Consider the following 26,502-nt stretch of genomic DNA (forward strand, 5'->3'; position numbering starts at 1 on the left):
AAAATTGACAAACACGGGCACTGCTTCCAACTCTCCATCTATAGTGCTTTTCATATATTATGTTTCGATAACAAATATCCTATTTATAATACTTTTAAATACTGAAATAGATATGGAGAGATAGATACCCTTTTAGTTACGCATCTGTATCTATCACCAATCTACCCATGTAAACTTTGAGGAGCTGTCAGCTGCTGTCTCCCTTAATATTACCTTGATGCTAGGACATGGTAACCACCTCTCAAGTGCATGAAAATATTTTCTGAGGTTGCCAGCATGGTGTGCTCCTCGCTCACTCATTCATTCAGCTCTTCTTTCTGCTTCAATTCTCTGCAAGTCTTACTCTGCAAGAAACTAGGTATGCCCCCTGGTGCATGGAATAGAAGGAAAAGTATTGTAAATAGGATATTTGTTGCTGAAATGTATTGAAATGTAATGTATGAAAATCCTTGTAGATATATGTAGATATAATTATATAGATAAAAAGTGTAATGATAGCCATTTCTCTATGGAGTGCTAACGTTACTGAGATAAATGAGAAATATGGTAGTTAATTAAGATTTCTATGCACACCTTATGTAACATAAAATATTGATTGGTCCTGTGATCGTGATAATAAGAGTACCTTCAAATAGTGTGAAGAACATTTTTCACTGGTAGTGTCCTATTTTGTTGGATAGTTTTATGAATGTGTTTGCACCAGTTGCAAGGTGAAACTTGGTCTATGTCATTAATACCATGACCAGAGAAAAACCAGATAGTTACCTAGAGTTGGCAGTCAGCATTCTGTCACAACATAATGAATGGAGTAGTGCTATTTACAGAGTGGAGTAATTTCACTGGTGTAACTATTGTATTAAATGAGATAATTCATAGAGAGCATTTAGTCCCATGTCTGGCACATGGTTTACACCTCATAACTGTTAGCTAGCACCATGGTCATTAATTGAATGTACCTTATCTAAGTTTATACTCTTCAATATATCCTTTAAAATCTACCTTATTATCAGATAAAATAAGAATAAACCGTATTCATTAGGGTAGACTTTGTCATAGTAACCTAAAATCTTGGTGGCTTAATGAATAAAGTGTATATGTCACTCCTATGAAGGCTAATACAGATGGAGACGTGCTGCGCCATCTGGGAGCTATGCCATGGGGAGCACAGGGCCTCCAGGGTCACATAGCAAGGGAGGAGAAAAAGAGGAGACACACCAGCTTTTTTTTTTCATCTTTTTTATTGTCACCATACATTACATCATTAGTTTTTGATGTAGTGTTCCATGATTCATTGTTTGTGCATAACACCCAGTGCTCCATGCAGAACGTGCCCTCCTCAATACCCATCACCAGGCTAACCCATCCCCCCACCCTCCTCCCCTCCAGAAACCTCAGTTTGTTTTTCAGAGTCCATCATCTCTCCTGGTTCGTCTCCCCCTCTGACTTACTCCCCTTCATTCTTCCTCTCCTGCTATCTTCTTCTTTTTCTTTTTTCTTAAGATATGTTGCGTTATTTGTTTCAGAAGTACAGATCTGTGATTCAACAGTCTTACACAATTCACAGCGCTCACCGTAGCACATATCTTCCCCAATGTCCATCATCCAGCCACCCCATCCCTCCCATCCCCCACCACTCCAGCAACCCTCAGTTTGTTTCCTGAGATTAAGAATTCCTCATATCAGTGAGGTCATATGATACATGTCTTTCTCTGATTGACTTATTTCACTCAGCGTAACACCCTCCAGTTCCATCCACGTCGTTGCAAATGGCAAGATCTCATTCCTTTTGATGGCTGCGTAATATTCCATTGTGTATACATACCACATCTTCTTTATCCATTCATCTGTCGATGGACATCTTGGCTCTTTCCACAGTTTGGCTATTGTGGACACTGCTGCTATAAACATCGGGGTGCACGTACCCCTTCGGATCCCTACCTTTGTATCTTTGTGGTAAATACCCAGTAGTGCAATTGCTGGATCGTATGGTAGCTCTATTTTCAACTGTTTGAGGAACCTCCATACTGTTTTCCAGAGTGGTTGCACCAGCTTGCATTCCCACCAACAGGACACACCAGCTTTTAATTGCTTTTATATCCAAGGGGTATATATCACTTTAGCACACATTTCATTGGCTAGAACTAGTCATCTGGCACCAACCCAACTGTAAGAGAAAATGAGTCCTAATAGATTCTACCACAGACCAGGAAGTAGAAAATTCTAGTTTTTAAATGTGTTTTCAACAAGACTGCAATAAAAATTTCATGTAAATTATGTTTATGTTTTTTAGAGAGGTATTAATTCCAGTCAACTCTGTGGGATGGCAAAACTCACAAATTAGTACTAATTCAAAAGGAAAAATGTTATAATGTTTTGTCCCATTTAGTACATATAAGAAGTTCCTTATTTTGAAAATAGAGAGGTATTTCTAAAACAAATGTAAGTCCCCAAATTCCCACTAAACATTGGTCAATATTGGAAGAAAATCATTTTGAAGAGGAACCAAATTATTAGCTTTCTCAGCTTCTCTTCAGTCTAGAACTGGCTTTCCCTGGAATCAGAAGTAAATGGTAGGTCTGAATCAAAACTTGTCCGACATTCCCCGAAATTGCTTGTGTTGTTCAAATACAAGAGGTGAACATATTTCATTTAAAAATGGAGTTTCAAGAGACTTCTGCTTCTGGTCAGGAAACAAGAACATAAATTGGGTTTACCCTCCCACCTGAAACAATAATAACAATAGAAACTGGAAAATACACAAAACAATGGTTTTCACAGCAATACAATAAAAAATGAATGGGAAAACCTAAGAAACAGAAAAAAAGTGAGCCCTCTGATTGCCCCAACATACTGCCTGAGGAGTTTCTAGGCCTCCACTCAAGGAGGAGCTTCAAAGTGCAGGCAGTGAAAACTGATAGGACTTCAAGGAGAAACAGACATATCCAAAATTACAGTTGGAGATTTTACACAAACTTGACTTGAATAACACTACTGTTCAACTTGACGTAATTAGAATTTGTAGAATATTCCTTCCAATAACAGCAGAATGTTCATTCTTTTTTATGTGACTATGGAACATCTACCAAAATAGACCATATTATGAGCTATAAATAAATAACCTAAAAGAGTTCAAGTCTTACAAGTTATGTTCATGAATCACAGTGAGATTAAATTAGAAATCAGGCAGGCAGATAGTTGGAAAAAAAACCCCCAAATATTTGGGAAATAAACAATGTACTTCCACATACATAACCTATGAGTCAAAGAACTTGAAAGAGAAGTTGGAAATTATGTTGAACTGAATGAAAATATAAATGCATCATATCAAAATGTGTGGAATGTAGATAAAGTAGTACTTAAAGGAAAAGTTATATCACTAAATATCCATATGGAAATGAAGAAAGGTCTCAAACCAGTAATCTAACCTTCCACCTTAAGAAATTAGAAAAAGAAGAGAAAGTAAATCTAAAGCAAGGAAGGAAAGAATAAAGATCAGAAAAAAATCAATAAAATAGAAAAACAATAGATAAAATCAATGAAACCAAAAGCTGGTTCTTTGAGAAGATCAATAAAATTTAAAAAACCTGTAGCTAGATCAAGAAAAAAAAGGTGAGGTCACAAATTAGCAATATCAAGAATGAGAGAGGTAACATCACTACAGGGTCTACAGATTAAAAGAATAAAAATAGGGGTGTCTGGGTGGCTCAGTTGGTTAAGCATCTGTCTTTGGCTTAGGTCCTGATCCCAGGGTCCTGGGATGGAGCCCAGCGTCGGGCTCCCTGCTCAGTGGGAAGCCTGCTTCCCCCTCCCACTCCCCCTGCTTGTGTTCCCTCTCTTGCTGTCTCCCTCTCTGTCAAATAAATAAAATCTTAAAAAAAAAGAATAAAAATAGAACATTGTGAATAACTTTATGCCAGTAAATTTGACAGTGTAGATGAAATCGACTTATTTCTTAAAAGACACACACCACCAAGCCCACCCAAAAATAAATATATAGCCTGAATAGTGCTATCTCAGTCAAAAAAATTATGTTTGTAGTTAAAAATCTTCCCCCCCCCCAACAAAATAACTCCAGAGCCAGATGACTTCTTTGGTGAATTCTACTGAACAAATTTAGTAAAGAAATAATACCATTTCTACATAAACTCCTACAAAAATCCCTGCAAAGCAGAGAATAATTCCCAACTCAACCAGCATTATCCCGATTTTTTAAAAGCAGACAAAAACATTAGAAGAGAACTACAGAGCAATATCCTTTATGAACATAGATGCAAAAATTCCTTACAAAATTTTGACAAATCAAATCCAACATTACATAAAATATAATACACCATAATCAAGCAGGGCAGCTTATGTGAAAAATATAAAGTTGGTTTGACATTCTCTATGTGCTCCTGAAGTGAGCACTTGGTTTGACATTCTAAAATAAAATAACAGGGGTGCCTGTGTAGCTCAGTCATTAAGCATCTGCCTTCGGCTCAGGTCATGATCCCAGGGTCCTGGGATCGAGCCCCGCATCGGGCTCCCTGCTCCGCGGGAAGCCTGCTTCTCCCTCTCCCACGCCCCCTGCTTGTGTTCCCTCTCTCACTGTCTCTCTCTGTCAAATAAATAAATAAAATCTTAAAAAAAATTTAAAATCAAATAACATAATTCACTATAACAGAATGAAAGAAAAAAAATCATATAATCTCAATAGATGCAGAGAAAGCATTCAACAAAACCCAACATCTATTCCTGATTTTTTTTTTTAAAAAAGACTTCCAGCAAACTAGGAATAGAAGGGAACTTCCTCAACCTGATGAAGAACATCTCCAAAAAAACTTATAGCTACCATCATCATACTGGTAAAAGACTGCATGCTTTACCCCTAAGATCAAGAACAAGAAAACTATACCCATTTTCTCCACTTCTATGTAACATTGTACTAAGGGTCTAGCCTGTGTAATTAGAAAAATAAATAAAAGGCATCCAGATTGAAAAGGAAAAAGTAAAACTCTTTATTTACAGATAACATGGTTGTATTAATTTGTTATTGCTGCATAACAAATTACTATAAATTTAGTGGCTTAAAATACCTATTGATTGTCTCACAATATTTGTAGGCTGAGTCTGGTTAGGTCTAGCTGGGTTCTCTTTTCAGGGTCTCAAAAAGCTAAAATCAAAATGTTCAGGGGACTACATTTTCATATGCAAGTTTGGCTAGGGAAGGATCTGCCTCCAAGCTCCTTTAAGCTGTTGGCGAAACTAGTTTCCTTGAAGCTATAGAATTCATGGCAGAGAGAGAGAGAGAGAGAGAGACGTTACTACTTGAGTCTCTGACCTATAGATCTTTTGAAGGGATCACTTAATTAGTTCAGGCCCATCCAGGCTAATCTCCCTTTTGGTTAACCTAAAAGTCAGCTTATTTGATATTTTCATTACTTTTGCAACTTTGAAATTTAAATTTATCCCTTCACCTTTGCCATATTCTATTCATTATAAGTGAGTCACAGTTCTGCTTTCGCTGTAGAGAAAAGGATTACACCAAAGCATGGATACTGGGAAGAGGAAAGTCAGGAGAGCCATCTTAGAATTTTGCCTACCATATTCACCTATGAAGAAAATCAAATGGCATTGTCAAAAGAAAATTCAGAGTTTTACTTGATGTGAATATTTTGTTGAGCAAGAAATAAACTGCAAATGGGGAGACGTCAAAATCGAGAGATAAGACACTCGCTCTCTGCAGTTGCAGCCCAGTTTATAAAACATGAGGAAGTACATTACTTTGTAGGTTACTAGGAACTTCTTTTCAGAGGAATAGCGCTACGTAAGCTTACTTCTTTCTAGATGATTGGCTAGGAAGCTGCAAGGTCACCCTGACATGAAGAAAGCTTAAGTTTTAAGGTCAGAGACAGCATTTGGGGAAAATCCGACAGTATGGTGAGGAATAGTGGTGAAAGTGGATATTCTTGCCTGGTTCCTGACCTTAGTGCGAAAGACTTGAGTCTTTCACCATCAAGTATGTTAGTTTTAGCTTTTTTGTAGATGCCCCTTATCAGGTTGAGGAAGTTCTCTTATATTCCTAGTTTGTTAAGAGTTTTGTTAATATGGGTGGAGGTTGAATCTTGTCACCTTTTTTTTCTGCATCTATTTATGAGACCATTTGTTTTGTTTCCCCCCTCCCCCTTTGGGCTATTATTATGCTGGATTACATTGATTGGTTGTTGAATATTAAAGGCAGACTTGCCTTCCTGAAATAAACAGCACTTGGTTATGTTGCATTGTCCTTTCTGTTTTGCTGGATTTGATTTGCTGATTCTTTTTAAAGGAATTTTGCATCTACATTCATGAGAGATATTGTCTGTAGTTTTCTTTCATTGTATTTTCTTTGTCTAGTTTTGTTATCAGGATAATGTTGGCCTCCAAAAATGAGTTGGATAGTCTTTCCTTCCCTTCTATTTTCTGGCAGAGATTTTGTGGAACTGTTGTATTTGTTTCTTTAAAAGATTTGGTAGAATGGGATAGTGGAACCAGCTGGGGTTGTTAATCACAAATTCAATTTCGCTAATAGTTACAGGATAATTCGTGTTATCTGTGTCCTAGTCATGGGGCTACTCAGGTTATCCACATCTATATTAGGTTTCATCTTGGGTGATTTTGAGAATTTTTTGGTCCTTTTCATCTAAGCTCTCACATCTACGTACATAGAATTGCCTGTATTATTTCTTATCTTTTTTTTAACGTTTAGTAGATCTAGAGTGACATACTTCTTTCATTCCTGAAACAAGTAATTTGTGACCTCTCTCTTTTCTCCTTTTTCAGTCTTACTAGGGGATTGTCAATTTCATTATCTTCGATCAACAAGTTTCTGGTTTCATTGATTTTTCCTATTGTTTCTGTTTTCAATTTCACTGATTCCCCCTTGCTCTTTATTTCTTCTGCTTTTCTTTCCTCAGGAATGTTAAAGGAGAAGCTCATATTATTGGTTTGAGACTGTGTTTCTATTCTTTTTTTTTTTTTTAAGATTTTATTTACTTATTTGACAGAGAGAGAGACAGCAAGAGAGGGAACACAAGCAGGGGGAGTGGGAGAGGGAAAGGCAGGCTTCCCGCCGAGCAGGGAACCCGATGCGGGGCTCGATCCCAGGACCCTGGGATCATGACCTGAGCCGAAGGCAGATGCTTAATGACTGAACCACCCAGGCGACCCTGTTTTTCTATTCTAATGTAACCGTTTCATATTATGACTTCTCCTGTAACCACAGTTCCATCCTACAAATGCATTTTAAATTTTGTTTAGCTTAGGGGCGTCTAAATTAATTATACAATTAATTTAATTAATACAATTATTAATATATTTGCACTATGTCTATAATTTTATTGTTTGTTATGTGTTTATATCTTCTGCTTTTCACTCCTCTGTTATCCCTTCTTCCTTCTTTGGGTTATTTAAATGCTTTTTTAGTATTTCACTCTAACTTATCTATTATTTTTTACTGTATCTCTTGGTATAATATTTCTGCTTTTGCTCTAGGAATTACAATACACATATCTAATTTTTTACAATCTAATTAGAATTCATATTTTTAAATTGTGTATATTAAAATTGATTTATTGACATAAATGTTGCATAGCATAAAGTTCACAATTTTAAAGTATATAACTCAGTGGTTGATTGTATATTCACAGTGTTGTGCAACCAGCACAATTATCTTATTCCAGAACATTTCCATCACCCCAAACAGAAATCCTATACTTCCCATTTTTCTCTTCTCCCCATCCCATGGCTAATACTAATCTACATTTTGTCCATATGGATTTGTCTATTTTGGACCCTTTTTGTAAGTTGGATCATACCATATGTGGTCTTCTGTGTCTGATTTCTTTCACTTAACATAATGTGTTCACGTTCAGCCATGTTGTAGGATGTATCAGTACTTCATTCCTTTTTTTGGCTAAATAATATTCCATTTTATGAATATACTATATTTTGTTTATCCATTCATTAGTTTATGGACACTTATGTTGTTTCCAGTTTTTAGCTATTATGAATAATGCTACTACAAATATTTATGTATAAGTTTTTGTGCGAGCATATACTTCAGCTCTTTTTGTTTATCTTAGGAGTGAAATTGCTAGGCTGAGTGGTAATTCTATGTTTAACTTTCGAGGAACTTCCAACTTTTCCAAAGTGATTATATCATTTTACATTCCCACCAGCAATGTATATCCTTGCCAACACTTATTAATTTCATTATTATTTTTAAAAAATTTTTATTACTGTTGCCATCCTAGTGGGTTTTGATCTCATTGTGGTTTTGATTTGCCTATTTCTAATGATTAAGGACGTTGACCATCTTTTCATATGCTTATTGACCACTTGTATATCTTCTTTGGAAATATAGCTATTTAAATTCTTTGCCCATTTTAAAATGGGTTATCTTTTGTTATTGAGTTTAAAGACTTATTTATATTCCAGATATCAGACCATTATCAGATATATGGTTTGCAAATATTTTCTCCCATTCTGTTGGTTGTCTTTCACTTTCTTGATATTGTCCTTTGATTCACAATAGTTGCCAATTTTGATGAAGTCCGACTGATCTGTTTATTTTGTTGCTTGTACTCCCTGTGTCATACTTAAGGAGCTATTGCCTAATCCAAGGTCATGAAGATTTACACCTATATTTCCCTCTAGGAATTTTGTAGTTCTAGCCCTTATATTTAGATTTTTAATACATTTTGAGTTAATTTTTGTATATGGTGTGAAATAGGTATTCAAATTTATTCTTTTGCATTATGAGTATCCAGTTGTCCCAACATTTGCTGAAAAGACTCTTCTTTCCCCATTAAATGGTCTTGGGACCCTTGTCAAAAATCTATTGACCACAAATATATGGGTTTTATTTCTGGACTCTCAATTCTATTCCATTGCTGTGTATTTCTATCCTTGTTCCTATTCCTACCCTGTTCTGATAATTGTACTTTTGTAGTAAGCTTTGCAATCAAAGAGTGAGTCTTCCAACTTTGTTCTCTTTTTCAAGATTGTTTGACAGGAGCGCCTGGGTGGCTCAGTTGGTTAAGCATCTGCCTTCAGCACAGGTCATGATCCTAGGGTGCTGGGATTGAGCCTCACATTGTTCTTCCTGCTCAGCAGGGAGTCTGTTTCTCCCTATCCCTCTGCCCCTACCCCTCTTGTGTGCTCTGTTTCTCTCAAATCAATAAATTAAATCTTAGAAAAATTGTTTGGCTATTCAGGGTCCCTTGAAAATCCATATGAATTTTGAGATAAGCTTGTCCATTTTTGCAAAAAGGGAGCTGAAATTTTGATATAGATTTCATTGAATAGGTAGGTCAATTTGGGGATTATCATCCTTTAGTTCTTTACATATAGTTTCCCTTAACTCTTTGAACATTTTATAAATAGCTAATTTAAAGTCTTTGTGTATTAAGTCCAACATCTGGACTCCCTCAAAGACAGTTTCTATTGATTGTCTTTTTCTCTGTGGACCATATGGGCAATACATTCTTCTTTATTTGAATGTCTTGTAATTTTTCTTAAATACTGGGCGTTTTTACTACTACTATTATAAAGGGATAATTTTGGAAACTAGATCCTCTTCCTAACCCCAGGATTTGTTGTTGCTGCTTGCTTTAGTTGTTGCTTTTATTTGTTTTGTGACTTATCTGAATTAATTTTGTAAAGTCTAGATACTTTGTCATGTGTAGCCACTGAAGTCTCTGTTCTGTTAATTTAATAGTTAGCTAATAATTGAGTAGAGATTTCCTTAAACTCTTGGAACCAAAAACATCTCTCAGTCTTTGTAAAACAGCTCAGTTAGGGCATGTCTTTAACACTCAGTCAAAAAATTGATGACTATCATAGTCTTCACTTTCTGCCTGCATAAAGCCTAAAGGTCAGCCAGAGTTGAGTACTTAGGGCCTTCCCAGGGCTTTCCTGAGCATGCCCACAGCCCTGGGAATGCATATTGTCCTCTAAATTCTTAGGAATATGTTAGAGTTTTTCAAAAGTCCTTTTCTCCCAAAGTGTCTAATTTCCCAGGCTTTCCTCCCAAATTTTTTTGGTTAGTCTATTGTTTAGCCCAATTGTTTCCCCTTGGCTCAGGCAGCAGTGACTAAAATATTTGCCTGTCAATGTTTTCAACTAATGTCCCCTGAGGAGTGGCATGAGCACAAGGCAACCAAGTTAGGTGAGATAAAATCAAGTCTTTTGAGCCATCAGACAGGTCAAAACAAAATAATTACAAGTATTTGTGAATGAGGTCCATTCTGCTATCTCTACTACCAGTGCCGGGAATGTGGACTGTCACTTTCAGGGCTACTAATTATCTGGAGGACAGAGACTAGAATAAGTTAACATACTCCAAAACTCATTGTTTTTACCAAGATGCAACTGTTTTTTTCTTGAGTAAGTGGGTTTTTGGGTTTCCACAAGCTTTTGGCTAATTTCTAGATATCCAAGAAAGTTCATTCTGACTTTTTTTGGCCAGTTTAAAAAAATTACTTTTTTGGAGTAACAGAATTTTAGAGTTCCCTATTCTGTCATTTTCACTGATGTCACTTGCTGTTTTATCACTTCAAGTAGAATGTAGAAATCTTACCACCACATAGGTCCCTTTATATTCCTCTTTTCTGTTATAGTTGTCTTATACATTACTTCTACATACATTGGGACCCCATCAAATAACGTTACAGTTTTAAATTTCACCCATTAAGCATATTTCAAGAGAAGAATAGTCTGTCACACTAACCCCAATATTTACCATTCTATTGTTTTTCTTCATTCTCAATGTTCTAAGTTTCTTTTTTGTATCATTTACCTTCTATCTGAAGGACTTCTTTTAGCAGTTCTTTTAGAGAAGTTTTGCTGGCAAGAAATTCTCATTGCTTTCCTGCATTTAAGAATTTTATTTCACCTTCATTCCTGAAGGATATTTTTACTGTATATAGAAATCTTTGTCAATAATTCTTTTCTCTCAGCACTTCAAAAGTATTATTCTATTTTCTTCTGGCCTCATGATTTCTCATGAGAAATCCAGTTACGTGATTCAAACTGTTTTCCTACAAGCAATGCACCATAGTCTTCTGTCGGATTTCAAGATTCTTTTTACTTAGGACAGCTGGGTGGCTCAGCCGTTAAGCGTCTGCCTTTGGTTCATGTCATGATCCCAGGGTCCTGGGATCGAGCCCCGAGTGGGGCTCCCTGCTCCGAGGGGAGTCTTCTTCTCCCTCTCCCTCTGCTGCTCCCCCTGTTTGTCCCCCCTCCTTTCTGTCAAATAAATAAATAAAATCCTTTTTGAAAAGATTCTTTTTTCTTTGCCTTAGTTCTCAGCAATGTATGATGTGTTTGGCGTGGATTTCTTTGGCTTTATCCTATTGCAGTTCTCTGAAAGTCTTGGACCTATATAGGTTTGTATCTTTCACCAAATTTGGGAAGTTTTCAGCCATTATGTCTTTAAATACTTTTTCTGTACCACACTCTTTTTCCTCTCCCTTAGGACTCTGGTAACATGCCTTTTAGTATTGTCCCATGGGCCTTTTGGGCTCTGTTCACTTTTTTTCAAACTTTTTTTTCTGTGTTGTTCAGATTTCTAAAGTTCTTCCTTCAGGTTCTCTGGCTCTTTCCTTTTCTATCTCATGTGGAGCTCATCCTGTGTGTCTTCATTTTGTACTTTTAAGTTTTGAAATTTCCTTTGGCTATTCTTTATATCTTCTTTTTCTTTGCTGAGACTTTCTTTCCATTCTTTCCAAAAGTTTTTGCCCTTATTTGGAGTATTGTATGATAGCTGCTGTAAAGTATGTGTAAAGTATAAAGATAATTCCAATATCCATGTCCTCCTGGCACTGACATGTGTTTGGTTATCTTTTTCCAAGCAAGTATAGCCTTTCCTGTTTTGTTGTATTTTGAGAATTTATGATTATATCCTGGACATTTGGAATATTTTGCCATGTGACTCAGGGTCTTATTTATATATTATGGACAATGTTGACTGTGTGTGTGTGTGCGCGCACACACGCACGCACATGCTAGCAGGCAATCAGCCTGGTTGAGTTTATGCCTCCCATTCTGATTGGTTGGAATTCCAATTTCAGTTAAATTTTCAAAGCCTTTGCATTCCTATTCAGATCTGCCCTGAATAGGGCAGATCTATTTCTATTCATATCTGTGTGTGTACGTGCACATGCACACACATGCTAGCAGGCAATCAGCCTGGTTGGGTTTATGCCTCCCATTTATATTGGTTGGAATTCCAATTTCAGTTAAGTTTTCAAAGCCTTTGCATCCTATTCAGATCTGTCCCATTTGAGTGACACCAGTGGCTAGTTTGACACATGGGCTCTTATCTAACCCATTGTTCCATTCTCAAAGTCTCTATATACTTGTTAGGGTCAGATCAATCTACTCATATGGGGTTGAGACCAGAAGTTTATAAACAATTTACAGTAGTCACCTTAGCAAAGTTTCCTCATTCATGATCTTATCGGCACTTTTCATTTTCCAGGTACTCTCTGTTTTGGTCCTCCAACTAGAAAGCTACAAATTTTATTACCTCAATCTACTGTACCCTTTCTACAGTTGCACTTGTGTCAGACAAGCAAAAGGAGGACAGAGGAAGACAAGACGCAATGGAGGTCCTTACAACCCTTTTGGGACCACATATTATCCGGTCAGAGAGGAAGGTTTTCCCTCCTCTGAGTTGTAGGCTCCTACTGTCTCTCATTGCCCCTACTGCTTTTGCTTTTATGGATTGTTTGAGGGCTGAGATGCAAGAAAATAGAGAAAAAAATTAAAAAAGAAATAATGATGGTGAATTTCATCTTCTTTCTTTTAGGAAATCACCTCCCCATGCATTAAGTCAGAGCTTGAGGCATCACCTGGAATCTTCTGTGTTGTGCTAATTCTCACAAGTTTCAGACTTCCCTAAGTTCAGGCCTGGAAATACCAGAAGAAAATAATGATAAACTCATCACTAGTGGATGGTCCTTTGAATTCTCATGTTCTTCCCCAATCTGCCTGCTAGTAGTTGTTTTTAGAGTCCTCAATTAGCTGCTCCATGCATTCTGCCCTGATTTTACACTGCATTCAGTGGGATATATATTGGGCTCAGTAGGCTTATTTCATCTTACCCAGAAGTGGAAGCCTGGCCAGTTGACTTTTTAGCAAAAGTGCAAAAACAATTTAATAGTGAAAGCATAGTTTGTCAATAAAACTTGTTGAAATGCCTGGATAGCTAAATATATATATATATATCCACGTACAAACATCCACACTTCAACCATACATTTCACCATATTCAAAACTTAACTCATAATGAATCTTGGACCTAAATGTAAAGCATAAAATTATAAAACTTCTAAGAGAAAACTTTTTTTTCTCTTCTTTAAATTTTTTATTGTTATGTTAAGCACCATACATTACATCATTATTTTGTGATGTCGTGTTCCATGATTCATGGTTTGTGCATCACACCCAGTGCTCCACGCAGAACGTGCCCTCTCTAATACCCATCACCAGGCGAGAGAAAACTTTTGTGACCTTGGGTTAGGCAAATATTTGAAAAATACGATCCCAAAAGTATGATTCCTAAAAGAACAACTTCATAAAGTAGACTTCATCAAAATTAAGAATTTTCTCTTTGAAAGATACTGTTAAGAGGATGAAAAAATGAGCCACAGACAGAGTGGAAATATTTGTAAATCACATATCTTATAAAGGACTTGTATTCAAAACATAGAAAGAGCTCTCTAAATTCAACTAAAAAACTCAACATAAAATGGGTAAAAAATATGAACAGATAATTTACCAAAGAAGATATACAGTTTGCAAATAAACCCCTGAGAAGATAGCTAATATCATTAACCATTAAGGAAATGCAAATCAAAAATACAATGAGATGCTATCATGTACCTATTAAAATGTCTAAAATTAAAATGACTTCTTAACTATACCAAGAGATGGTGAGAAAGTAGAGCCACTGGAATGCTCATATACTGCTAGTGGGAGTGTAAAATGGTACAACCACTTTGCATAATTGGCAGTTCTTTAAACAGTTAAACATACATATTAATACATTCTAAATACAACCATTGTATGACCTGCCATTCCACCTCTAGGTATTTAATCAATATAAATGAAAGCATGTGTTCATGCAAAGATTCAAACATGACTGCTCATTGCAACTTTATTTATAATAGTCAAAAACTGGAAGTAACCTAAATGTCCATCAACGGTTAGTAGATTAACAAATTATGGTATATTCACACAATGAAATACTATTCAGTGAACTATTGTTACATACAAAATTATGGGTGCATTTCAAAATATTATGCTGAAATAAAGAAGCCAGACAACAAAAATGCATACACTAAAATTCTATTTCTATAAAATTCTAGAAAAAAACTATAATGATTCCTATGGGAGAGGGGAGAGGATGAAAGAAGTGGAGGGAAGAGATATGAGGAAACTTTTGGAGGCAATGGATATGTTTATCATCTTGATTGTGGTGATGGCTTCACAGGTATATACGTGTATTAAAACTTATTAAATTGTATGCTTTATATGCAGTTTAACATATGTCAATTACACTTCAATAAGCTTATTTTTAAAATGGGTTTTTACATCATTCTCTGTGATTGTGAAATCGGCAGAAATTCCCCCAGTTCTTTGGTTTATGGTTAAAGCGCTATTTCACACATTGTCTATTTGTGTAAATTCATGAGTTCATTAATGGTCATTTGGGAAGAAGCATATTGATCACTTTACATCTACTTCCATCATATTTGACTGTTTTCTAGCTCTTCATCTTTGTCACTTCATTTATCCCGCTTTCTCATTTTGTTTATTGTTCTTTTTGAGTTGAATGTTCAGTAAATTTAACTTCTATTCCTTCAGTTAAATTGTGTTTTCCTGTATATAACTGTATCTACTGATACAGACAGATAAGAGAAGGAAGCCAAAGTCATGCTTGATCCCCCTCTCCAAATAAGAACCCTACTGACCTTTTTGCCAACATCCTTCCTGACATCTTCCTGTCCATGTATACAGTTTGTGTGTATGTTTGTACATGTGTGTGTATGCAGGAAAGTACACAACTCGTAAGTGTACAGATTACCATGAACTAAACGTACCCGTGTAACCAGCACTCAGTTAACAGAACATTGCCAGCGTCTCAGAAGACATTTTCATACCCACTGCCAATCACAACCCTCTCCCCATCAACCCAAGGATAACTACTGTCTTGACTTCTTTTTTTTTTTTTAAAAAAAGATTTATTTATTTATTTTAGAGAGGGAGAGGGGCAGAGGGAGAGGAAGACAGAGTATCTCAAGCAGACTCCCCACTGAGCATGGAGCCCAAGGTGCTCAGTGCTTGATCTCACAACCCTGAGATCATGACCTGAACTGAAATCAAGAGTTGGATGCTTAACCAACAGCCCTCCAGGTGCCCCTCTGCTGTCTTGACTTTTAATGACATAGATTACTTTTGCCAGATTTTAAATTTTATTTAAATGTAATCATGAGGGGCACCTGGGTGGCTCAGTTGTTAAGTGTCTGGCTCAGGTCATGATCTCAGGGTCCTGAGATCGAGCCCCGCATCACGTTCCCTGCTCGTCGGGAAGCCTGCTTGTCCCTCTCCCACTCCCCCTGCTTGTGTTCCCTCTCTTGCTGTGTCTCTCTCTGTCAAATAAATAAATAAAATCTTTAAAAATAAATGTAATCATGAAGCATATATTCTGCTTTATCTGTCTTCTTTCACTCAGCATTATATTTATGAGGCTCTTCTGTATGGTTTTAGGGGGTTTTAGTTCATTCACTATTGTAGAGCTATATTATCTCTCTGCTATGTGAATATATCATAATTTATTTATCAATTTTATTGTTGATAGGCATTTGAGTGGTTTCCAGTTTGAGGCTATTATGAGTAGTGCTGCTATAAATATTCTAGTGCATGTCTTTTGTGAGTATATGAATACTGTTTTATTGTTTATATATTTAAGAGAGAAATTGCTGGGTCATATACATGCAATTAAGATGCATCTAACTTTAAGTGCTGTTATACTAGACAAACTATTTTGTAACTTGACTTGAGCACTGAACAATAAGTCATAGGCATATTTACATGTCAATTAATAGTATTAACTATGTGAATGTACCATGCTTTAATCATTTAGTTGTTTATTGATGGGCATTTGCTTTGCTTCCAATTTTTCATTAATATGAGCAAGAAAATACTCCATATCCTTATAAACATATCTCTGTTCAATTGACTGGTTATCACTTTAGGATAAATGCTTAAAACTGGAATTGCTGCATCTAAGGGTATGCCCATGTGCTTATAAATTTTGATACACATTGTCCAACTCATTTTTGAAATGAGGTACAATTTACAATCTCACCAACATTGACTAAGAGGGAACATTTTTCTATGTCCTCACTCCCACTGGATTTTATGTATATTTTTAAACTCTTGTCAGTCTGATGGAATAACCTTACATCTTTGCATTAAGTTATATTTCTTTCTCTCTCTCTCTTTTTGAGGGAGAGTGAGAGAGCACGTGCATGAGGTGGAGAGAAAGAGGGAGAGAGAGAATCTTAAGCAGGTTCCAGGCCCATCATGGAGCCCAACATAGGGCTTGATCTCCCCAGGTTGAGATCATAACCTGAGCTGAAATCAAGAGTTGGATGCTTAAGCAACTGAGCCATCCAGGTGCCCCCCCTAATAGTTTTTCAATTGATTTGGTATTAGGTTATTTGTTGCATGATGATACATTACAAATATTTTCACCATGGATTATACTCTGTCATTATTAGATGACTCTCCTTGTCCTATTTAAACATTTTCATCTTGAATTCAATTTTGTCTGATATTTAAATTGTGAGCTTTCTTCTTTTTTTAATTGAAGTATAATTGACATAGAACATTATATTAATTTCAGGTGTACAACATAGTGATTTGATATTTGTATACGTAGGGAAATAATCACCATAAGTCTAGTTACCATCTGTCACCATCCAAAGATACAAAGATTTACTCTCTTAACAACTTTCATATGCAATACAATATTATTGACTATAGTCACCATGCTGTGACACATTACACCCCATGGCTTACTTATTTTATAACTGGAAGTTTGTACCTCTTGATCCCCATTTCACCTACCCCTAAATTAGCAAGCACTAATCTGTTCTCTGTATCTAGGAGGTTTGTTTGTTTTGTTTGTTCATTTGTTTTTGTTTTGGGTTCCACATACAAGTGAAACCATACAGCATGTGTCTTTCTCTGTCTGACTTATTTCACTTAGCATAATACCATCAAGGGCCAGCCACGTTGTTGCAAATGGCAACATTTCATCCTTTTTTGTGGCTGACTAGGATTCCATTGAATAATATATCACATTTGTATCCATTCATCTATCAGTAGACCCTTAGATTGCTTCCATATCTTAGCTATTGTAAATGAGTTTGCAATGAACATAGGGGTGCATATATCTTTTCAAATTAGTCTATTTATTTTCTTCAGATAAATACCAGAAGTGGAATTGCTGGATAATATGGTAGTTCTATTTTCAATTTTTTGAGGAACCTCCATACTGTTTTCCATAGTGGCTTCACCAATTTACATTCCCACCAACAGTGCACAAGTGTTCCCCTTTCTCCACATTCTTGCCAATGCTTGTTATTTTTTGTCTTTTTGATAATAGCCATTCTGACAGGTATGAGGTGAGATGTCATTGTGGTTTTGATTTGCATTTCCTTGATGAGTCGTGCGTGAGGATCTTTTCATGTTCCTGTCAGTCATCCATATATCTTCTTTGGAAAAATGTCTGTTCATGTCTTCTGCCCCTTTTTTAGTCCAATTGTTTGGGGTTTGTTGTTACTGAGTTGTAGGAGTTCTGTATATATTTTAGATACTAACCCCTTATCAGATATATGATTTCAGATATCAGCTATATCATCTTCTCCTGTTTAGTAGGTTGCTTTTTCATTTTGTTGATGTTTTCCTTCACTGTTCAGATGCTTTTTAGTTAGATGTAATCCCATTTGTTTATTTTAGCTTTTGTTACCCTTGCCTTTGGAGTCAGATTAAAAAAAAAAAAATCACTTCCAGTACTGATGTCAACAAAGAGCTTACCCTGTATGTTTTCTTCTAAGAGTTTTACAGTTTCAGGTCTTATATTCAAGTCTTTAATCCATTTTGAGACAATTTTTGTGTATGGTGTAAGATAATGATTCAGTTTCATTCTTTTGCATGTAGCTAACTAGTTTTCCCAACACAATTTATTGAAGAGACTGTCCTTTTCCCATATTTTTGCCTTCTTTGTCATAAGTTAATTGACCATATATGCATGGGTTTATTTCTGGGCTCTCTATTCTGTTCCACTAATCTATGTGTCTGTTTTTATGCTAATACCAATACTGTTTTGATTATTATAGCTTTTGTAATACAGTGTGAAATCAGAAAGTATGATACCTCCATATTTCTTTTTTCTCAAGATCAACTTAACTGTTTAGCATCTTTTGTGGTCCCATACAAATTTTAGGATTGTTTGTTCTATTTCTGTGGAGAATGTCATTGGAATTTTGATAGGAATTGCATTGAATCTGTAGATTGCCTTGGGAAATATGGGCATTTTTAACAATATTAATTATTTTAATCCATGAGCATTAAATATTTTTCCACTTATTTGTGTTTTTTTTCAATTTCTTTTCTCAATGTCTTCTAGTTTTTAGTGTACAGGTCTTCAACCTCCTCAGTTAAATTTATTCCTAGGTATTTTGTTCTTTTTGATGCAGTCGTAAATGGGATTGTTTCCTTAATTTCTCTTTCTGTTTGTTAGCTGTTAGTGTATAGAAATGCAACAAATTTTGTGTATTGATTTTGTACCCTGCAAATTTATTGAATTTGTTTATTAGTTCTAATAGATTTTTTAGGTGGAGTCTTTGCAGTTTTCTATATACAAAATCAAGTTTTCTGCAAATACTAACCATTTTACTTCTTCCTTTCTGATTTAGATCACTTTTATTTCTTTTTCCTGCATAATTGATCTGGTTAGGATTTCCAATACTATGTTGAATATAAGTGGTGAGAGTGGGCATCCTTGTCTTGTTTCTGATCTTAAAGGAAGGGTTTTCAACTTTTTGCTGTTGAATATGCTAACTGTGGGCTTGTCATATAGGGCTTTTATTATGTTGAGTTACATTTCATCTATACCCACATTGTTGGGAGTTTTACCATAAGTGGATGTTGAATTTTGTCAAATGCTTTTTCTTTATCTCTTCAGATGATGATATGGTTTTTATCCTTCATTTTGATAATGTGGTGTTGTCATGTTGATTGATTTGTAGATGTTAAATCATCTTTGTATCACTAGAATAAATCCTGTTTGATCATGGTGAATGATCCCTTTAACGTATTGGTAAATTCAGTTTGCTAATATTTTGTTGAGGATTTTTGCATCTATGCCCATCAGGGATATTGGCCTGTACTTTTGTGTGTCTAGTGTCTCTGTCTGGTTTTGGTATCAGGGTAATGATGCTCTTGTAAAATGAGTTTGGAAGAGTTCCCTCCTCTTTAATTTCTTGGAAGAGTTTGAGGAGGATCTTCAAATATTTGGTAGAATTCACCCAGTGAAGCCATCTGACTCTGGACTTCTGTTTATTGGGAGTTTTTTGATTACTGATTCAATCTGATAATCAGTCGCTTAAGACTTATTATTTCTTCATGATTCCAATTTATTGGCATATAATTTTTCAGAGTAGTCTCTTATAATCCTTCGTATTTCTGTGGTGTCATTTATTACTTCTCTTTCATTTCTGAATTTATTTGAGTCTTCCATCTCCTTTTCTTAGTGAGTCTAGCTAAAGATTTTGTTTAACTTTCAAAGAACCAGCGCTTAGTTTCATTATTCTTTTTTATTGTCATTTTATTTATTTATTTATTTAAGATTTTATTTATATATTTGACAGAGAGAGATACAGTGAGAGAGGGAACACAAGCCAGGGGAGTGGGTGAGGGAGAAGCAGGTTTCCCGCAGAGCAGGGAGCCCAGTGCAGGGCTTGATCCCAGGACCCTGGGATCATGACCTGAGCCAAAGGCAGACACTTAACGACTGAGCCACCCAGGCGCCCCTTTATTGTCATTTTAATCTCTATTTTATTTATGCTCTAATTATTTTTTCCCTTCTACTAACTTTGGGTTTTGTTTATTCTTTTCCTAGTTCCTTTAGGTGTAAATTTAAATTATTTATTTAAAATTTTTCTTGTTTCTTGAAGTAGGCCTGTATCTCTATAAACTTTCCTCTTAGAACTGCTTTTGCTGCATCCCATAGATTTTGGGATATGGTATTTTCATTTCATCTTTCTTGTTTTTTTTTTTTTTAAGTTTTTATTTATTTATTTGACAGAAAGAGAGACAGTGAGGGCAGGAACACAAGCAGGGGGAGCGGGAGAGGGAGAAGCAGGCTTCCTGCTGAGCAGGGAGCCCAATGCGGGGTTCAATCCCAGGACCTTGGGATCATGACCTGAGCTGAAGGCAGGCACTTAATGACTGAGCCACACGGGCGCCCATCTTGGTTTTTTTTTAATTTCTCCTTTGATTTCTTCATTGAGCCATTGGTTGTTCAGTAGCATGTTGTTTAATCTGTCCATGTGTGTGATTTTTCCAGTTTTTTCTTGTGATTGATTTCTAGTGTCATACCACTGTGGTCAGAAAAGTTGCTTTATGATTTCAATCTTCTTCTTAAATTTATTGAGACTTATTTTGTGGCCCCAAATATGATCAGTCCTAAAGAATGTTTCATGTACACTTAAGAAGAATATGTATTCTTTTGCTTTTAGATGAAATGCTCTGTATATATCTATTAAGTCCATCTGGTCTCATGTGTTATTTAAGGCTGATGTTTCCTTATTGAATTCCTGTCCAGATGATCTATTCATTGGTGTGAGTGGGGTATTAAAGTTCCCTACTATTATTGTATTGCTGTCAACTTTTCCCTTTAGGCCTGTTAATATTTGCTTTATATATTTAGGTGTGCCTGTGTTGGGTGCCTAAATATTTACAAATGTTATATCTTCTTGTTGAATTGATTCCTTTATCATTATGTAATGCCCTTCTTTGTCTTTTAGTACAGTCTTTGTTTTAAAGTCCATTTGGGTTTGGGGTGCCTGTCTGTTTCAGTCAGTAGATCATGAGACTCTTGATCTCAGGGTTATAAGTTTGAGCCCCATGTTTGGTGTAGAGATTACTTAAAAATAAAATCTTTAAAAAAAATAAAGTCCATTTGGTTTCATATAAGTACAGCCACCCCAGCTTCCTTTTGGTTTCCATTTCCATGAAACATCTTTTCCCATCCCTTCACTTTCAGTTGTGTGTGTCCTTACATCTGAAGTGAGTCTCTTGTAGGTGCATATAGATGGGTCTTCTTTTATCCATACAGCCACTCTATGTTTTTTTGATTAGAGGATTTAGTCCATTTGCATTTAAAATAATTATTGATAGATATGTGCTTATTTTGTTCATTGGTTTCTGTTTTTTTGTAGTTATTCTCTGTTTTTTTTCTTTTTCCCTTGCTTTCTTCCCTCATGGCTTGATGACTTTCTATAGTGTTATGTTTAGATTCCTTTCTTACTATGTTTTGTGTATCTACTATAGGTTTTTGCTTTGTGGTTACCATGAGGCTCACATATAACAGCTTATATATAGGTGTATCTATTTTAAGTTGAAAGCAAGTTGGAATACATTCTAAAACTCTACATTTTTTACTACAAAAATATAAATCCCCCATGATTTATATTTTTGATGTCACATTTTACAACATTTTATTTGTGCATCCTTTAATTAATTATTGTATAGCTGTTTTTACTACTTTTGTCTTTTAATCTTCATACTAGCTTTATAAGTGATCAATCCACTATCTTTATTATATATCTACCTTTACCAGTAAGATTTTTAGTTTTATATGTTTTCTTGTTCCTAAGTAGTGCCCTTTCTTTTCAGCTTAAGGAATTCCCTTTAACATTTCTTGTGAGGCCTGTTTAGTGGTGATGAACTCCTTTATCTTTTCTTGTCTAGAAATCTCTATCTCTTCTTCAATTATGAATAATAACCTTGCCAGGTATAGTATTCTTGGTTGGAAATTTTTTCCTTTCAGCACTTTGAGTATATGATGCCACTCACTTGTGGTCTGTAACGTTTCTGCTGAAAAATTTGCCAATGATCTTATGGGGGTTCTCTGGATGTAATAAGTTGTTTTACTTCTGCTGTTGTTTTTTTTTTTTTAAGATTCTATTATTTATTTGCCAGATTGAGAGAGAGACAGAGCACAAGTCGGGGAAGCAGCAGGCAGAGGGAGAAGCAGGCTCCCTAATGAGCAAGGAGCCCAATGCAAGCCTTGAATCCAGGACCCTGGGATCATGACCTGAGCTGAAGGCAGATGCTTAACTGACTGAGCCACCCAGGCATCCCTCTTCTGCTGCTTTTAAAATTCTCTATCTTTACTTATGACATTTTAATTGTAATGTGCCTTGGTATGGGTATTTTTGGGTTTCTCTTCTTTGGAGCTTTTCTGGGATTCCTGGATCTGGATATCTGTTTCCTTCCCCAGGTTAGAGAAGTTTTCAGCCATTATTTCCTGCCGCTTTTTTTTTTTTTTAAAGATTTTATTTATTTATTTATTTGACAGAGACAGACACAGCGAGAGCGGGAACACAAGCAGGGGGAGTGGGAGAGGGAGAAGCAGGCTTCCCGCCGAGCAGGGAGCCCGATGCGGGGCTCGATCCCAGGACCCTGGGATCATGACCTGAGCCGAAGGCAGACGCTTAACGACTGAGCCACCCAGGCGCCCCTTTCCTGCTGCTTTTAAAATTCTCTATCTTTACTTATGACATTTTAATTGTAATGTGCCTTGGTATGGGTATTTTTGGGTTTCTCTTCTTTGGAGCTTTTCTGGGATTCCTGGATCTGGATATCTGTTTCCTTCCCCAGGTTAGAGAAGTTTTCAGCCATTATTTCTTCAAATAAGTTTTCTGCCACTTTCTTTCTCTTTTCCTTCTAGGACCCCTATAATGCAAATGTTATTCTGCTTGATATTGTCCTATAGGTTCTTTAAGCTATCTTCACTTTAAAAAAAATTATTTTGTTGTTGTTGTTGTTGTTGTTGTTGTTGTTACTCCTTTTGGGTGAGTTTCATTAACCTGTCTTCCAGAGCACTGATTCTTCTGCTTCCTCTAGTCTGCTGTTGAAACCCTCTAATGTATTTTTCGGTTCAGTTATTGCATTCTTCAGCTCTGTGACTTTTGTTTGGTACTTTTTTACATTTTCTATCTCTTTGTTGAAGTCTCTACTCTAGGAATCCATTCTTCTTTCAAGTTTGGTGAGCATCTCTATGACCATTACTTTGAACTCTTTATCAGGTGAATTACTTATCTTCATTTCATTGAGGTTTTTTTAAATTTTTTTCATTAAGGTTTTTATCTGGGGGTTTATCTTGTTCTTTCATTTGGATTATATTCCTGTTTCCTCATTTTGCTTGACTGTCTGTGTTTGTTTTTATGTATTGAGCAAAACAGCTATCTCTCCTAGTCTCAAAGGAATGGCCTTATGTGGGAGCTAAAACTGATCACTTAACCTTGCCCTAGCTCTTGGTTGTCTCTCAGACCCTTGTGATTTTCTAAACAAACTAACTCATTTTTGATAGGATCCAGTTGAGGATATGCCAAGACCTGTGACTGTTCCAGAGGGAGGGATTTCAGCACCTAGTTTCGGACAGATTGAAAACTAGGCCCTCAGACAGCAGCTTTTAAGGTATGCAAATATATACAATCCTGTGGGATCACAATTGTAAACCTGCTGTCCTTCAGACCAGGTGACTTGGAGGTGTCCTCTTAATGACAGTTGCAAAAATCAAGGGTCCAGATAAGTGTATGAGCTCCTTTCTGGGACCAACTGGCAAGCTGTAGTGAGACCAAGGGAGAGCACAAAATTGGTATCCCTGGCCTATGTTCTCTGAGAACATTTCTGTAACCTTTAAATATGTGGTAGGCCTGAAGCCTATCCCTCAGGCTGAAGCTCCAGGACAGGTAAATAGTCCTTTTTCACAGGAAGACTGGGGGTGTTTCAGTCTGCTGTCTGTGCAGGCTTGATAGCCTGCCAAGAATTTTTTCTCCAATTATTTCAGACTCATGGGGCCCTGAACACGATCCACTAGAGTTATATGCTCAATGGGCATCTGCTGTCTGGGCTGTGTGCACAGACTTGGCAGGGCCAAGGGAGTGGTGCAGAGGCAGGGCACTCCCCCTCTGGCTTTGGTGGGGCTGTAGGGGCAGTGTGGAGGCAGGATGCACCCTCCAACACCAGCAAGTTAGGGAGTCCATTTGGTTTTGGTCTTTTCTCCCTGGAGGTCAGGCTGGCTCAAAAAAATGGTGCCTGCCAGTGCCTCAGTTTCCAGAGAGAGTTCTATCAGGCTCTTGCCCTTCTGGCCGATGCTTTAAGATTAGCAAACAAATCTCCTCATATGATCTAGGTGCTTTTAATGTGCTGGTTTTATGCTGGGTCCCAGGGCAAGTGAATCTACATCTCCATTCCCTACAGCCCTATGGTTCTTCTGGACATAAGCCCCATTGATTTTTTAAGCCAGACATACTGGGGACTCATCTCTTCCATGAATTTCCCAGGGTTTGGGTGCCTGATGTGGGACACAAATTCCTCAGTCCTCAGGGAGAAGCTCCATATTTGTGAGACTGTGGGTTGCCACACCAAGGGTGGGGATTGTGGTGAGACCAGATCTCTTTCTCTCTTACCCATCTCAATGTGGCCCTTTTAGCCTTTGTTTTAGAGAAGCTGTTCAGCTAGTTTTCATGTCTTTTTCAGAGGGAAATTTTGCATATGTAGCTGTAGTTTTGTTGTGTCCTTGGGAGGAGGTGACTTCAGGAACTTACTATGCCATCATGTTGAACTGCCAATCCTGGGCTTCATTTTATTATTTGAATTGACCTACATTACCCATATTTTCACTTAAAACTTTTTTGTTTCTATTACAAAAGAAATAAGGCTTGATATTCAAATACTGATTATCCTGTTCCAATCCTACCTGGTTCTGCAATTCAGTTCTGGCACTGACACCTGGAGTCAGTGCCAACTCCATAAGTTAAAGGCTTAGTCCTCCATAAGAGTGCCCCCGCTTCAGACATGAAGCCTCAAGTTTATGGGGTTCCCAGACCACACACACTTCTAACCAACTAACTACAAATTTGGGGGTACCCAATATTCCTTCAGATTCAATAATTAGAATGATTCAAAGAAATCAAGATAGTGCTATACTTATAATTATAAATGATACAACTCAGGAACAGCCAAGTGAAGAGACCTGTAGGGTGAGGTTTGGAATGGTTCTGAATGCAGAGCTTCTGTGCCCCCTCCCCAGGAAATCAGGGCACATCAGTCACGCAGGACACATCAGTGTGTTTACCAGCTGGCAGCTCCACCAAGCCTCAGTGCACAGAGTTTTCACTGGGGTTTCTTTCCATAAGCACAATTGATTAAACCATTGGTGACATGAGACATAACTGAACTCAGTCTTCAGCTTTCTTTTTTCCCTGGAGGTCAGGCTGGCTCAAAGCTTCAACCCTCTAATCACAACCCTCTAAACACAAACAAATTGGTGTTTCTGATGGTGGTCAGGCCCCATCCTGAAGCTCTCTAAGGGCTTACCATCAGTCTCCTCATTAGCATAGCCTTGGGTGTGATCCAGGGGCTCATGAATAGCAAAGCAATGTCTATCACTTGGGAGATTCCAAGAGTTTTTGAAGCTCTGTGCTGAAAACCAAGGGCAAAGATGAGACAATTCCTTATTATACAACACACGTGTAAAAATTTAACAATGCAGAAAATGTTTATATAGAAAACAAACGTTACTCATAATCCCCCAACCTAGAAATAGTCACTGCTGACGTGGACTGAATGTTCTTCCAGAGTTGTTTTCTGTGCACATATCAGTATGTAAATAAAATTGCTTTTATGCAAATGGCACTACATTTAACGTACTGTTTTGCAATTTGCTATGTTCAGTTATTTTGGGCCTATCTCCATATCATTACATATAAACCAAACTTGACCTCATTATTTTAAAGTGTTGTACTCAATACACCATTGCTCACTTACTAAAAGCAAACACACAAACACACAAAAACCCTTTCGTGGGAATTAGGGTCATTCCTAGGTTCTTTCTCTTTCTTTTGGAAATTACCACAATGTTTCTATGAAAATCTTTGTACCCTTGTTCAAATACACATGTAAGATGAGTTCTTATAAAGAAAAATATGGATGAAAAGACACATGCATTTTAATTTTTACCATATATTACAAAGAGCCCTTTAAATACATTTAACTCATGTACATTCCCACCAATGAATGCCTGCTATCAATTCTTTTACTTTCAACTTTTTGTGTCTATTAAATATAGAACCTAGCCTGACACTTTTCTTCTTTTAAAAGGTGAGTTTTGTG

General features: G+C 36.7%; 1 protein-coding gene across 6 annotated transcripts in view; it reads left to right on the top strand.

Moving 5' to 3' along the window:
• Nucleotides 1-26,502, top strand: part of CALN1 (calneuron 1) — a 539,785-nt gene that overhangs the window by 57,791 nt on the left and 455,492 nt on the right. Inside the window, exon 2 of one of the 6 annotated variants that reach the window (XM_027612446.2) lies at nt 23,696-23,802. The exons of the other annotated variants lie outside the window; for them this stretch is intronic. The gene's annotated coding sequence lies outside the window, so the exon portion shown is untranslated. The remainder of the gene's footprint in view (nt 1-23,695; nt 23,803-26,502) is intronic. 6 annotated transcript variants of the gene reach the window in all.

The sequence above is a fragment of the Zalophus californianus genome, chromosome 10 (assembly GCF_009762305.2).
Source record: "Zalophus californianus isolate mZalCal1 chromosome 10, mZalCal1.pri.v2, whole genome shotgun sequence".
Taxonomy (NCBI): Eukaryota; Metazoa; Chordata; class Mammalia; order Carnivora; family Otariidae; genus Zalophus; species Zalophus californianus.